At 37.1% G+C, this 14948-nt stretch overlaps 1 protein-coding gene across 4 annotated transcripts in view; it reads right to left on the reverse strand.

Moving 5' to 3' along the window:
* The window catches only part of TBL1XR1 (TBL1X/Y related 1), an 81916-nt gene extending 69883 nt beyond the window's left edge, over positions 1–12033 (reverse strand). For 2 of the 4 annotated variants that reach the window (XM_081829712.1, XM_081829707.1), the window contains exon 1: positions 11241–12033. The gene's annotated coding sequence lies outside the window, so the exon portion shown is untranslated. The remainder of the gene's footprint in view (positions 1–11240) is intronic. The other 2 variants (XM_081829714.1, XM_081829715.1) reach the window with 2 other exon arrangements.
* Positions 12034–14948: the final 2915 nt, after the last annotated feature.

Genomic DNA, 14948 nt, shown 5'->3' on the forward strand with positions numbered 1-14948 from the left:
AAAAGGCCTTTGGGAGTGGGAGATGATGACAGCTGAAGGAGGGAATACTGTAATTCTGTCCAGTCCCAAAGGCATCCCAAGACATGTATGCAGAACACACCCAAAGAAGCCAAGGTTTTGAGACCCTTTGACATAAGCCAGTCTTCGGGTCCCACACTAATCCTGACGGGTGCATGCAAGGAGGAGGCCCAAAGCACCACAGCAAAGGCTGTGAACACCAAACTGGCACTGGGCGCTAACACTGCCCGTGCGACAGACAAGGAGAACTAAGCACAAAGATCACCTGTTTGAATTACAAAACAAAGCCCACAACATTCGTAAGATACAATCCAAAATTATTAAACATACAAAGAATCAGGAAAATCTGACCAATTCTCGAAGACCAGAATGAGATACCAATCTTAAGATTATCCAGATGTGAGAATTATCAAACAAAAACATTAAGGTAGCTATTTTAATCGATCCTCCACAAGGTAAAGGTGTATACTTGACAGGAAAGACATAAGCTCTCAGAAGTACAAAGTATAAAAAGAACCAAATGGAAACTACAACTGGGAAAAATCTAGGGAAAAAAATGATCTGACAAGGTAACAAGTACAAAGCAAACACTAATAACTGATTTCCCAAGAAAGAAAATAACACAGATAAGAAAAATACCTAATTATAATAAAAGAAAAATTTCCTGACATTTTTCATCTTTAGCACTGAACAGTAAACAAAACACAAAACCTAGACTAAAATGCTTTAAGCCTTATTATTCTATCTCCTCCTGAGCTCCTGTGCAAGCTCACATGATTCATCTCTGAAAAATATTCTGATTCTCTATAATTTGTATGATACAGAATTTTAAAGAATGCTGGACTACATGAGGCCATCTGGTTCAAGTCTTGGTTCTATAACTATGACAAAGTATGTGAGATGGCATCACTTCTCTCAGCTGTAATTCCTTATTTGTAAAATTAGGACCTACTGAGTGAGGACAACTTACTTAGCTTTATGATAAGTCCTGTTGTTAGAGAAGGCAGGTAATTATGTTCTAACAGGACACATGGAGGCCAGCAGTGAGGAAGTCCAGCCAGCTGTGGGGAACGTTAGAGGCCTGCCCTGGCCGCACTCCACACGAAGCCTGATCAAACCAGACCGGCCCAAGATGGCGGATGCCACCACGGGGAAACCACTGACCCAATCAGGAAGAAAATTCAGGAAACCCTGCATCCCTGCCCCACGTAATGAACAGTTCACCCCCTAGTTAACAATCCTCAATAAAAGATAGAAACCCAACCCCACCCCAATCCCCACCCCTCCCCGGGGCGTGCAGCCCATTTGCTCCAGTTTCCTCCCATCCCAACTTTCACACCTCCAAAGTGTGTACTTTCACTTTCATCAACTTTTCTTGTTTGTGTCATTCGTCCCCTGTGTTGTCTGTCCCTGAATTCTTTCTTGTGACAAGAACGTTTGGTGACACCTTAGCAACACAGGCTGGGTCTCTCCCCCAGTTCACCCCCCAGTTCACCTGGCAACACCATGATCTAATTTTAGGAATGCTCTGATGGTCACTCCTATTTCCCCAGGTCTTAGCATTAGCCAAATTCTTCACTGCTCTGATGACTTGTTTCTGGCAGATAAGGAGAACCTACAGGTCAGGCAGCTATGACTAGCAAGGTCTAGGGCAACACTGTCAACAGATATACAACATAAGCCACAATGCAAACATTGCGTAATTCTGAATTTCTAGTAGTCACATGAAAAATTTAAAGAGAAACAGGGGGCAATTATTCTAATAATATTATTTTACTTGACCCAATAAAATACATATGATATGTACACATTTAACCCAAATGTGATCATTTCTTGTAACCAATATTTTAAAATCAAAAGTATACATTGTCTTCAAAATCTAGTATGCATTTTACATTTATAGCATACCTCAGCTATGACTAGTCATATTTCAAGTGCTCAGTATCACACATCACCAGTGGCTACAGTATATACTGCGGGTCTAGATGCGGAGGTGGAAGGGCAGGGGAAGGGGGACACAAGGGCAAACAGGGCCAAGATGTCTGGATGAGTCATAGAGTGCACGTGCGTGCACACGCACGCGCGCACACCCACACACACACAACTATAGATTGGTGGTGATAAAAAGGTCAGCCCTACATGGCAGGTAGATCAGGGAAAGTTTGATTTTGAAATAAATTTCCAGCTCTACTATAAGTAGAGCCCACTCTAAGAAAAAAAAGAAAGTCATTTATCATGACTTACATATCATTTCAAAATACCTGAATTTAAAGTATTTCTTTTTATGAAAGCTACTGTTTACTTCATCCTATCCACAGCTGTGGGGAAGAAATACTGTAGGGAATATATTAAAAGGCATTATCGGGCGCCTGGGTGGCTCAGATGGTTGAGCGTCTGCCTTCGGCTCAGGTCATGATCCCAGGGTCCTGGGATCGAGTCCCACATCGGGCTCCCTGCTCCTTGGGAGCCTGCTTCTCTCTCTCTCTCTCTCTCATGAATAAATAAATAAAATCTTAAAAAAAAAAAGGCATTATCAAACAAAATACATTTCTCAATTAAATGGTTTTTAAAGATTAGTGAAGGAAACACAAAATATACTTCAAAAGTATACAATATTCAAATCAAATGTTTTATTGTGACTTAGTTTCTGAAATTTCAGCCAAAGTATCAAATCCTTCCTTTGAATGAAAATAACAAAAAACCTTAAGTAAATTTACAAATACTGAAACCTCTACGTATTTTTAAAAGAGATATAATGTCTTTTGTTTTGAAGGACAGTGTAACAATTTTATTCCTTAATTGTTTCTCATGCAAAATAAAGGAAAAGTGGTCTTTTTGAGAACCTAGGGTTCCACCCCAGTTTCATCTTGCCACAGTTCCAATCTTCTCAGAGGTGCAGACGTTCTCAACTGTGGAAACAAGACCTGGTTCAGAGCAGACTCTACAATTTATTATCTATGTGATTATAAACAGGAATAATGGATTCCTCATCTATAAAACAGAGATACTAACAACCCCACAGATTACAAAGACATTTAAATAAGATATTTACTCTCTATCACAGAACATTCACTACACCTTCCATTTCTGGTCTGATTTTTATGTACTTTATCATTTTTCAAAAAACTTTTAATCAAAATGTCTTTGTCTCCTACACATTTAAATTATTTCTATGTAATCTGTTCTAAATTCACAAACCCTTATGTTCCTAAATCATTTTTTAAAAGTATCAGATTATAGGGGTGCCTGGGTGGCTCAGTTGGGTAAGCTTCCGACTCCTGATTTTGGTTCAGGTCATGATCTCAGGGTCATTAGTTCATGCCCCGCATTGGTTCCGTACTGGGCATGGAGGCTGCTTAAGATGTCTGTCTCTCCTGGAGTCTCCCTCTGCCCCTCCCCCACTCTCACTCTCTTAAGAAAAAAAAAAAAAGATTATAATGAACTCAAAATGATCCCATTAAACGTCTGACTGGAAATAAACATCAAATCAGACTGTCCTTTATACAATACAGTGAAATAAGAACTATAGCGTTTTTCTTTTTTTAAAAGATCCTCCTTATAGGAGGAAAACAGTAATCACAGGGAAGGAGAGAAAATAGTCATTGTGAAGATCTCTGTTCCAATGAATCATGGGAAAACAATCAAAAGGTATGACTGAAAGCAACTGGCTTAAAAAGGGCAGAACATGGAGAAGAGAACAAACAGTGCCTATTAAAACCAAAACTTCCTGTCTTTTATATACAAAACTTTACTAAGTTAATTTCTTTTGGGAGCAAAAAATTAAAAGTAACAAAAAAAATGCATTACTATGCATTAGAAAGATGCATGGATTAATGAAAGGAAGGAGGCATGGAAAAAAATAGAGACTCCTAATGGTTTCATTACACCCAAGAAACTTGCAATAGCCTGTAGTTTCAAATTTTATGGCTATATTGCTAATATGAAAGCATGTGGCCCAACCCTGAATGTGTTAGAATCTAGTAAGACTGAATTTAACAAGTCTGGGCAGTCTGAAAAGTTGGAAATACTTAAAAATAAGGCCATAAAAAATCAGGGATAGGATACTTTTTGTTTTAACATTATTCCATCAACCACCCATCCTTCTACCTTTATGTGGGTTTTAAATTCTTGCTCTCTCTCTATTCTGGGTTCCATGAGATAAGAAGAGAGCTAGAGCCAGGTTTTGTTTCTGGTTGCATGGTGCCTATATTAAGAGCTTATGGAAGCAACACCAAAATTACATGAAGCATGAAGATAAAATTTTAAGTAACAAGAGCAACTCACTATAACAAGTTCTACAACATTTAATATAAGGCTTAAATCCATGTAAGAATCCAAGCTTTCTTTGACTTTCAGATGATAGATAATCACCATCTTTCAGGTCCCATTTTAGTTATAGAAGCCTCACATAACAATCATCCAATGGTAAAGATACAGGGGATCAACTCCAACATGTATGTGCTCTGCTTTTCTGAATTATCTTTTTTTGTTTTATTGATAAACCATACATTTTCAAAGAGACAATTGCTCAGACATATACAAAGGTATAAGCCCTTTTGAAAGAAACTGAGCCTGTACGTGTTTTCAGCTTCATCCATTAAGGGGAGGGGGGGGAACCCTAAAGACTAAGAGTTTTTCAATGCAACCATTTTACTACTGACTTGAAAATTAGTTCCCCAGAGGCATAAATTCTCAACCAAGAGAAAATACTTCACACAATGCCATATATATGGTAATGCTATTCTTTTTTCACATTTAATAATGCCACTTCAAAATCACAGGACAGTGAAAGATGATAAATAAGGACAATGAACTTTTCTACAATGAAAAGAACAAATTAATTTACAGATGATATGACTAAAAAGTAGATAGTAAAGGGAGGGGGCGCCTGGGTGGCTCAGTCGGTTAAGCATCTGCCTTTGGCTCAGGTCATGATCCTGGGGTCCTGGAATCGAGTCTCACATCAGGCTCCTTGCTCAGCGGGGAGTCTGCTTCTCCCTCTGTCTGCCGTTCCCCTCGACTGTGTGCTCTCTCTTTCTCACACAGAAGTAAATAAATAAAATCTTTTAAGTAAAAAAAAGTAGATAGTAAAAGGGAACAGATCACTGCTTCTTGGGATGGTCACAACTCTTTGGGGCCTTATCTTCAATCTAGCAAGCCATAACTTTTATCAGCAGTTCTCTTAGGATAATCAAGTTCTAGGAGAATAGATGTTAACAAAATACACTAGAACAATATAAGAATGAGAAGAATGATTTCCTGATTTACACTGAGAAATCTAACTGCAGCCTGGAATATTCACTGATGCAACAGATGCTAGTGGCACCCAGTCCACAACTCACCACTCAACTTTGCTGAGGAAGTAAGCAGCTTCTTTCCACAAACACCTGAGGGTCATCTCTGGCCACAGGTTAGGTCAGGGAAGAGTTCCTGCGGGGTTCATGTCCTCCCCACCCCAGAGCATAACTCCACAATATGGAATGGGAGTTGGTAGACAAACTACTCCAGCTTCATTGCCCCTGGAGTGCAACAACTCAGAGGCATGTTCTATTCTGTCTCCCAGAGGTACCCACAGGGTGTGAGCCCCAAATGCCCACAACATTACCTACTCTTTAAGGCATCTGTCCTGGCCTCTTTATCTCTTCTTACTTCCCCACCACTCCCCACGCCCACAGCAACTTTCTGGGTTCACTTTTCAAGTAAAATAGTTCTATCAAGGGTCTGATTCCATTGAAATCAAATCTAAGACAACTGGTCAGCATGGTTCTTTTCTTAGTAGGAAAACCTCACTGTTAAGCTAAATTAGGGGTGCCTGAGTGGCTCAGTTGGTTAAGCGACTGCCTTCGGCTCGGGTCATGATCCTGGAGTCCCTGGATTGAGTCCCGCATCAGGCTCCCTGCTCAGCGAGGAGCCTGCTTCTCCCTCTAACCCTCCCCCCGTCATGTACTCTCTCTCTCTCTCTCATTCTCACTCTCTCAAATAAATAAATAAATCTTTAAAAAAAAAAAAAAAGCTAAATTAATTTTAAGAAGTTGTGGGATGACTACAGAATCAGAAGAGAAAATAGGAGGTATGAAGGATTTGTCAAAAGAGTTGACAGATTTTCTTGAAAATAAATATCTTTTGAACAGTTCAAAGAAAAAGATACATAAACAGTTCTAAACATACAAAATGATGCAAATTAGAACTATAGTCAGATACCATTTCTCATCTATCAGATTAAAAATACACACACACCCCCCCACCCTAAAAGTTCTGACTATACACTGTTTGCAAGTGAGTAAGCAGGCAACCGCATACATTGCTGGAAGGAATATAAAATGCCATAATGTTTAAGGGAATTTGGCAAATTGCCTAAAAAAATAACGGATATTTATGATCACACCTAAAACTCCCATTCTTGAAACAGAATGGTACATCCATATAATGGACTATCACATAGCCATGAAAAGGAATGAGGACTGACTATACAGCATTATAAGATGATCTCCAATATAAGTATGTACATGGGTTTGCTTATATTTTTTTAAACTAGCACTATAGATAAAAACCAGTTATCTAGAAGGGGAGTAGAAAATAAAAATGTATCTTATTTTGAAGTAACATAAACATTTTATATATAATTACAGAACAAAACTAAATCAAAATATTTAAATTCTAAATACTAAAAATAAAATGAAATAAACAGACGTGACTAGATAACAAGATGGCAGAAAAATCACACAAGTGGATTTACTTTGAGTACTGTAAAAACAATACTTTGACTGTAAGCCTCAGTGGGACATAGGCCAAAAAAGCAATTTTTAGGAATCATGTTAGTGGTACTGGTTTAAATAGAGAAATATATATTAAGATAAAAATCAATATTATATATAATAGTTCTATATGATTTTATAAATTTATCTTATATGCTTCACTTATATATTCTATATTTTATATTTTAATAATACATTTATGCTATTTTCTATTACATTTATATCTAATAATATGTAATATTATAAAATATAAAAGAAAAAAGTTTATGTAAAAGCCAACTTAAAAAGGCTCCTTGGCCAAGACCATTTGAGCATCATAATAAGGATAAAAACTGCAATGCAATAAACATATAAAATATTTAAATCCACGAGCTCAATGACACTTAAAACCCTTGATATAATTAGGATATCAACATCTTGCATGTTCTCACTGAAATAAAAGATCTAAGCAGTGGTCAAAAGTCACCTAATATCACAGAGACAAATATGTACGTCTTAAGGACCTCCTTATGAAATATTCTGTCACCCTGACACCACAAAATAAAGAAAGAAAAACCTGAATTAGATTAAGCTCTTAGATATAACTACTGATTTGCAAAAAAGCACAAGGGAAAGAGAGGCTTTTTACTATAGGGATGCAATTAACAATACACAGAATGAGGAAACCTCACACGGCAAATAAATTAAAAGGGAAAAAATGCAGTAAGTAAAGAGGCAGAAGAGTAAGATGTACATACCAACCAAATATAATATGTATGGATTTTGTAGAAACACCGTTTATGAGCAAATGAGGAAAACTAAACTAAACGGCTATTTAGTGGTATTAAGAAATTACTGTCATGATCTCATATCCATTAGAATGTTCACTACCAAGAAAGAAAGAAAAAAGGAAGGAAGGAAGAAAGGAGGGAGGGAGGGGAGAAAGAGAACACCACAGAAAATAAAAAGTGCTGGAAAGAATGTAGAGAAAAATCAGAACCCCTGTGTACTTTTGGTGGGAATGGAAAATGGTGCGGCCACTCTGGAAAACCATATGGAGGTTCCCATATGATCCAGGAGTCTCATTTCTGGGTATATACCCAAAAGAAGTAAAGGCAGAATCTTGAAGAGAGATTTGCACACACATGTTCAATGCAGCATTATTCACAACAGCCAAAGATTGAAGCAACCTAAATGTTCAATGATGAATGAATAAAGAAAATATGGTATATGCATATAATGGAACAGTCAACCTTTAAAAAGAAGGATATCCTGTCACATGCTATATGCCACAAAACTGATGAACCTAGAGGACATTATGCTAGGTAAGCCAGTCACAAAAGACAAATACTGTATGATTCTACTTATACTGTATAGAGTAGCTAACATCAAAAACCTAAAACCAAAATTAAAATAAAATAACTGTTGCCCGCTGCTGCTAAGAGGGGGAAACGGGAGGTTTTTGTTCAATGGGTATCAGTAAGATGAAAAAGTTCTAGAGAACTCTTGTACAACAATGTGAATACAGTTAACTCTACACTTAAGTGTACGAACTGTGCACTTAAAAATATTTAAGATGACAAATTTTATGTTTTTTACTACAATTTTTCAAAAGTATATTTAAATCCCTTTTCAATAAAAAATTGTCAATTTTTAAAGTGTGACAATGATATTGTATATATTTTTAAGTAGTCTGTATCTTACATAGATACATACTAAAATATTTATCAATGAGGGGCGCCTGGGTGGCTCAGTCGTTAAGTGCCTGCCTCCCACTCAGGTCATGATCCCAGGGTCCTGGGATCAAGCCCGCATCGGGCTCCCTGCTCGGCGGGAAGCCTGCTTCTCCCTCTCCCACTCCCCCTGCTTGTGTTCCCTCTCTCGCTGTGTCTCTCTCTGTCAAATAAATAAATAAAATCTTCAAAAAAAATAATAAAGTATTTATGAATGAAATCATGTGATACATGTATTGGCTCCAAAATGACTGGGGGGAGGGGGTGGAAGGAGACATAGAACAACGTGGTTAAAGATGACAAAATTGGTGACTACTGCAGCTGGGTGAGAGTTCATTATGCTATTCTGTCTTCAGTGTACGTTTGAAAACGTGCACAATAAAAAGTTAAAATAATACACACTTGCTGGCCAATGGATTCTATTAATACAATGAGATATTTACAGAAAAGAGTATGCAACATTTATTTAGGAAAGTAGCTGTAAATCATAATGATGTAAGGTGCAATTAGAGTTAAAATAACTTGTACCTAGGTAAGTGAAGAGTAAGCTAAAAACAATAATACGAATCCTTCATCCTTATATCACAAAGTTGAGGGTGGGGGTGGTAGAGTTAAGTTGTACATTCCCACAAAGCATTCCTTTATAGCATTTTCAGGGGGAAAAAATATAGGATACTACATAGCACAGGTTTCACTAAAAACTTGGGCATTTCTCAGGTTCATGAGAAAACTATCACTGTGAACCAATACCTATAAATGCATTAGCACATCATGCAAATGTGTACAAATGGCTGTGGTGTCCTCAGCTAGACCACAAGCAAGTTTGCTGGGATCTTGGCCTTCTTCATCTCTAACACTAACACTTATTTAGAACATAAATGAACATAAATTTCTGCGATCATGACTTAAAAATGATTTCAGGACTTCTCAACGAAACTGACAAATGAGTTGAAAATAATCTGATTTGAAATACAGTCTAAGAGCTGTTCCAAAAACAACACAATGTATAGTCTCTGTGAGGGGCACACTGAAAAATTCACCTGAAGCACTTAGAAGAGAGAACCACTTGCACAGCACCTGCACCTCAGATACCCAAGAGGCCTTCACAATGGATTCTCAAGGGGGACATGCCATAGATTAAGGCTCCAACAATCAAGAAAACCAATGGGTTTCAAATGTGAACTTCAAACATAAAGCCCAAGGGCAGGTAATCCAAATGATGGAGTTGATTTACCACAGAGCTGTTTCTTGCATGAGAAACTGTAATGTTCCAAAGAAAACAGCAGAGTCACCCAAGCACCTTAAAGAACCCAGCAAGTGTCTCATAAATTAATGAAGAACCATGGATCCTTCATGCTAGGTTAAGGCCGTACAAAAAATTCTTATTTTCTTCAACATTCCCCATTAACTGCTGAGAGAAGGAACAGGGAGAGGAAATCTTCCTCTTAAACAACATACTGACAAGTCCATCTTTAAAATGAATCATTTCCTAGGAATATGTTCACAGGTGACTCATCTCACCCACCTATCCTGCTTCTAGTTAATTTTTAGTAGCTTTTATTTCAGACTGATGCATCTACTATTTCCCACCAAATTCTATGAGCCTTTATCAGTTTCTTAGCTCCTTGATTTAATGTTTAAAATAAAAATTTGAGGGGCGCCTGGGTGGCTCAGTCGGTTCAGCAGCTGCCTTCGGCTCAGGTCATGATCCCAGGGTCCTGGGATCAAGCCCCTCATCGGGCTCCCTGCTCAGCGAGAGCCTGCTTCTGTCAAATAAATAAATAAATAATATCTTTAAAAATAAATAAATAAAATAAAATAAAAATTTGATTAATTAAAAATTTTAATAACGTACTATAGAAAATATTTTGAAATAGATTATCGTTAAGTAATTAATTCTAAAAAACCCAAAAAGTAAAAATTCATTCTCCTACATTTATTGAACCCTAAAATACGTACCAATACCATTTAGGTAAGGAATTATTTTTTGTATGGGAGAATCATTCTGATTTTAGTTAACAGTAATGAGATCACTTAGCCTACAGTGAGAATAAACTTTAGAAATCTGTCCGATTTTATCATCTAATTTTACAAGAGTTTTTGCCAAAAGTCATCCAAGACACACACAGAAATGAAAGCAAATCTCAACTCCTACAGAGTGGCTTTTGTGCTGTATAACATAGTTCACAGATTGTTATTCCACAGAGAAAGGTTTCTAAAATGATCTTTTTAAATAGTAAGAATGGTTCTCCTGAAAATCATTCTCTCTCTAAAAGCAGGTAAAATTTTAGCCATTTAATTGTCCATTATCTATAAATATTAAGATAAATACAATATGCAAAAAGACTATTTTAAGTAAGATGATTGACAAAGACACAAGAGCTGTTATTGAACCTAAGCTTTAGTTTAACAAGAAAATTGTACTCACAAAATAGAGCCCACTTGTTAAAATACAAGATCATTGCTATATAATACTTTTCATCCTGGCAACCATAGCCAAGAGGTTATAAAATCTATGGATAATGGAAATCTGCAAACTATGGGTTCACCCTTTTCTTTTTTAATTAAATAATCAAAAATTACTTTAAGTGCCTTACATTACACATATTTTTTAAAACATTTCTTTACTCCAGGGCATAGATGCAGTCTGTCAAACTGTGAGAAACTTTAAAGATTCTTGATAGATGCTTACAAATAAGAGAATAATCAAAAGACCAATTAAAACACTAGCATTGGGAGTGGGAGGGATTCTTACCATTGGCAGTGCATTGATGTGGGGATGTGCAATTGAATATCCGGTACCGCCAATCACAAGTTGCTGATGCTGAGAAAAAGGAAAGTAAAATATTCAGTGTGCCCTAAAACAAGTTCAGCTTAAGAAATTTCCCATACCCAATTTTCATGTCTCAAATTCTATGTACGTCTGTAAGGTCCCCATCACCAGTGATTATCCTTCTGTCCCTCAACCACTGTCATCATGAACAACAGCAGCAACTTTTGAGTAGTACGTGGCAGGCACTGAATCTTTACAACATTCCTCTAAAAGGCTGACACAATGAATAAAATCAGACTGGAAGAGATGAATTTGCACAAAGTGTACACTCACCCCCATTCAACTTAACTTGTGCAAATACTACTGCAACAGGGCCCAGGATAGTGTGTTCATAATCTAGGCTCATGAGCCATAAAGACTGGTATCAACTGATCTTCTACATATTCTGTTTAATAAAGACAAATGCATGATTGATTTCAAGGTTCCATCTCTTCAGAGTTTACGTTTTACAGAGTTTACCCAGTCATCTGAATTGCTAAGCCACAGCACGTTATTTTCTGTGAGCCTTGTGTGTCAATATACGAGGTGTTTTTCGCACACCCCGTCACGGCAGCGGCTCTCAGGTGGAATGCTGACCACGGCAGATTCCCCCAGGTGCTGGGCTCGAGCACAATTTCACGCGAGAGGGCAAGCGGATGCCACAGAAAGAAAGCAGGAGCTTTACTTCCTATACCTCACTGGTGAATTAAGTCAGTAAACACCAAAAAGATAACTAAGCAAATACACTGCATAACTGGAGAAAGAATTCAATCCCTTGAAGTTTGCTCCTCTCTGATCTTATCTTTAATTCACTAGAACTCTCATTTGTGCTCACTGCACACTCCATGGCCATACTAAACTTCAGTGCTACTGTAGCACTTCCAGGTAGGCAAGTTATAATACCTAGGAATTAAAATAATATTTATTAAACATGGCACACACACTGAAATTATAGATAGCTCCGTCAACACACAATATCCCACCAGTCACTGGTGCTTCAAGACGTTGGGGTGACCACCAAGGTGTTTTGGCACGAGACACTTGTGAAGGTGCTGGAAGACCCTTTCTAACACCTACCAAAGAAATGTTCTACAGACATCATGACTGAGTCCAAACAAATCTCCACTAGGCTCTGTTTACCTCTGGGTTATCTGTTACAAACATCAATTGTTCTATCATTAAGATTTCGTGAATTTTTGAGTTATAAGCTATATAGGGCTACTTATTATCCAAAAACTGGCAGAGTACCCTTATCAGAGAAAAGTTCTGGCATACATTCATTCTACTTATTTATAAATAATTAACATGTGCTACTGAATCACATTTTAAAACACAGAAAACAAAAGTAAAAAAAAAAAAAGATGTGTGCCTATATGTCAAATATCCTTCTAGATAATCTCTTATAATTTTAACCATCTTCTAAAATTATTAGATCGTGGCAGGTGAAAAGCTCATTCCAGTGGTTTAAGTATCAACTCTACCATTATCTTGTTTCCTAATCCTAGTCACGTTTCTTACATTCACATTTTTTCTTTTGTAGAAATCTTTAAATTATTAGTCTGTTCTGTGGGGTCTGATTGAAACTAGATAATATAAGCCATAAATCTATGATCAAACACAAGTAAACTTATAAAAGTAAGCTCAGACACATGGCGAGTCCCAGAAATGGAGTGAAGGACTGGGAAGGCCACTGCTGCTCGGTGGGGCTTCCACTCTTCCAAATCCCTTTATGCGCCACCTTAGACAGGACTTTCTGACATCGGACTGAATAAGCGTACAAATTTGAACCCCTATGTTAAATATTAATAATTAGTTTTTAAAATTTAAAAATGAACATAAATAGACTAATAGAGCCCTGTACCCAAATGGATACTTGTTTTCACTACTAGAGTGTATACACACATACCACACAAACTCACACAAATCTACCTTTGGAAAATTCTAAATTAGATCATTCGAGTTGCTAGTCTTTCTGTTCCTCCTCTGCTTGATTCTCTTCTCTTACTTTTCTGTGATTAGTGAGTCTTACTTTCATCACACTCATACAGGTCTTTAATCTCAGTTTTCTCCGATTATCCTTTCTCTTTTATTTTCTTCATTGATTCATTTAGCTTTTCCTTCTAGAGTATACCTCCTTAAGGGAAAGGGTCATAACAGTAACTTAATAAACATTTAAGTAGTTAAATAAATCTCTCATTCTAGGATTTGAAGGGAAAATAAATCAGTGGAAAACAATATGTCAACAGGTATGCCCATTTGCACATTACGATACAATCTGAAAAATTGAGGAATTACCTTTTTAAAAAAAATTTATTTATTCCAGAGAAAGAGAGATTGAGTAGGGGGAGGGACAGAGGGAGAGAATCTCCAGCAGACTCCCCGCTGAGCATGGAGCCCGCCGTGGGACTCCATCTCACTACCCTGAGGTCACGACCTGAGCTTCGAAACCAAGAGTCAGACACTTAATCGACTGAGCCACCCAGGCGCCCCAAAACAGAGGGATTTTGAAAATATTTTGGTTTCTACATTAGCTGTTTTCCTAGTCAACTCATTTAGCCATGCCCTGGTCATTGCGGAGTGCATTTATAAAGCATATCACGTAATTCTTCAGTTTACGAAATAGATTATCTGAATTTTAAGATAGAATTATATATTCTACAAAAGAATTACAAAAATCTAAGGTGTATTTAAGATAATCTGACAAAATGTATATTAAAACTATTTGTACTAAAGTAATTCAAGTCATCCAAAAAAACCAAAATATGTATCCATTACACCTGCCTTTATAATCTCACTTGCCCCACATCTCCTACGCTTACCATAGCATGTCACGGGAAGTCCCTCTTGTTTTCTGCACACTTCTGCTGCCATAACATTACTCATTCATCTACCAGAAATTTCCTTCTATTATCGTTCTGGCCACAAATCTAGCCCATCTCTTTCAAGATTCAGCCCAAATCAGCTTCCTCCCTTGATTATTTACCCCACTACCCACTGAGACACATATGAGCCTCCTTTATTACAACTGTGTAGTGCCTCATTCTCTTATCATGCCTCCCCTACCAGACTTCTTGAGACCAGGGACTTATTTGTTCACCTTGCTGTACCACAAAAGACCTAAGAACAGTGAACAGAAAATACACAGTTCTTAAGACCCATAAGTTGACTAAGTTATTACATTATTCATGATATAATGTGGGAATAGGTACATACATATTTGAAAATAAAACACAACAGAGACTGTATTACAGCACAAATAAATCATATTGGTAAGGGAGAGCTTAACAGTGGATTTTTATTTTAAATATGTTTAGGCGAGCCTGGCTATAACCAGTAATTTTAGTACCACTTCCAGGAAGTGGCAAATGAAGGCTGATATTTTGCCATTAAAACAAAATTCAAGAGCATGTGATCAGTCACATTATAAAATTAGTGTAAAACTATCAACTATTTCGTATACTACATAAACTAAATCCATTTGCTTTACTTCTTGTGATGCTATAAATGTTGGCAGGCTTTGGTTTTGTATCCAAAGCTTTGCTTTTACGATCTATATTTCAGAACATTTTACCTGAAGTAGATGAAGTATTAACTTTAGAATAGGATTTTAGCATAGAAATAGACACTGCTAACTCAGCAGACATCTTCTAA

The sequence above is a fragment of the Leptonychotes weddellii genome, chromosome 1 (assembly GCF_054177405.1).
Source record: "Leptonychotes weddellii isolate Sample4059 chromosome 1, ASM5417740v2, whole genome shotgun sequence".
NCBI classification, from domain to species: domain Eukaryota; kingdom Metazoa; phylum Chordata; class Mammalia; order Carnivora; family Phocidae; genus Leptonychotes; species Leptonychotes weddellii.